Source organism: Choloepus didactylus, chromosome 3 (genome assembly GCF_015220235.1).
Source record: "Choloepus didactylus isolate mChoDid1 chromosome 3, mChoDid1.pri, whole genome shotgun sequence".
NCBI classification, from domain to species: Eukaryota; Metazoa; Chordata; class Mammalia; order Pilosa; family Megalonychidae; genus Choloepus; species Choloepus didactylus.
The window spans coordinates 143547958-143549894 of record NC_051309.1 but is presented as its reverse complement, the minus strand read 5'-3'; positions in this window follow the sequence as shown (position 1 = coordinate 143549894).

Here is a 1937-nt window from a genome sequence, read left to right as displayed (position 1 = left end):
GCCTACAACTCTCTTATAAACAACAATGGCAAAAAGAAGAACATGCAAAAATGTCTTCAAGTGCTGAGAAGAAACTGTCAACCAAAAACAAATAGCTAGGAAAAGAATCTTAGAAGAATGAGAAGTTGAGAAAGATTTTTTTTTCCAGATAAGCAAAAACTAAGAGCATTTTTTAAATTCAGAAAATATAGAAGTCTGATATGTAATAAAGAACATGAGCAAAGAAAATGGTAAATTTATGGGAAAATCTAAATCATGATTGAATGCATAATAATGCAATAACAATTTGCCTTATTTGAGATAGAGATAATTGAGATAAAATAAAAAATCTAGGCAAAATATTTCAGGCATTCTATGGACTTGTAATTTTTGAAAGGATGGTAGAGATTTTAATGTAATGAGATTTTTGCAGTAAAAGTAGATTTTAATATTAAATATTTTATATGAAAAAAATAGGAAAACCTACAAAGAATAGAAGTAGATAATAAAACTGCTAAGTTAGTAGATTAAAAAAATATATAAAGAATTATAAAAAGAACGAACAAAATCAGAGGCAATGTTAATGCAGATGTATCAGTAATCATAATCACTATACATGGTGCAAAATCTAGAGTTAAAGTACCAGCATTATTTTGGAAAAAACTAAATCTAGCCACATACTATTTAAAGACGCACATCTAAAATGTAAGAACAAGGAGACACTAAAAAGTAAAAAAAGGGGAAAACATATAGCAGGCAAGAGTGACAACAAAGAAATCTGATATGGCTAAATTATTATGGAAAATAAGCCTAATAATGAAAAAAAAAATCTTATTATATTATAGAAGCTCAGTCCATATTAATAACAGTTAAGCTTAATATTCAGGTAACAATGTAGCTCCAAAATATTCAAAACAATTGATGTTGCAACAAGACATTGACAATCCAAATCACAATGAGAGATTGCAAAACATCTTTCTCAGTAATAAGCAATATATCAAGCAGACAAAAGAAATCAGTTACACATACACACACACACAATTTAAATTATTCAATGAAAAATTTACTGTAATGCAAAATAAGGGAGAGAAAACTTATAAAGGTGTTTGTTTAGCAATTAAGAAATAATGGAAAACTGAGAAAGTTGTGGACTTTTCCAATTGTTGCATCTTTCACCCAGAGTAATAGTTTCTTTCAGCCATATCATGAAGAAACCTGGGGCGTTTTGAGCAGTGGTATACACTTTCCCTCATAGGAGAGAGAGACAGAATTCTTTGAGGATAGAGGCTCAAGGCCAAGAAGTGATTTCATGAAAGTAATAAAAAATATATATAACAGCTCAATTACTCATTCTAGAAAAATTTGTTATTCTTTTGTTTGTGTTTAACATAAGAGAATATAAATCCACTGTATCTGTTCTCTTACTTTTATTTATAAATTAGTTAATTTTCCCACCTGAATTGACATTATTTGAAGTCATGTAACTGAGTTTTCAGATATTAGATTGACTAATTAATAGATAATCACCATAACTGTAAATCATTTACCAAAGATACAATGAAGGTTTTCATTCTAATCATCAATGGTTTTCATGGGTCTCTAATTCCTTTGATCAAAGTTTTCATGTGCCTACTTAGTATTTATAACAATCACTGAAATGCTTTCACAGGAGAAGGTGACAACAGATACCTGAAAGACATTAAATTAATTGATGTGTGATTTCTTAATATAAATAGTGCATAGCATATTGCAGAACAAATTAATACTGTTAGACCTTTAGTTATTGTAAAGAGAGAAGAAACTAACAAAAAAAGTTCTCTTGATTTCTCAATAAATATTCCTAGCCATATAATTTAGTCTTGGAAAATGGGGAAGATTATGAAAAATCTGCATATTCTTAACAACCCTCAGGAAAATAAATAAATATGTTTATTTCCCATCAAAAATCAATAATGTCA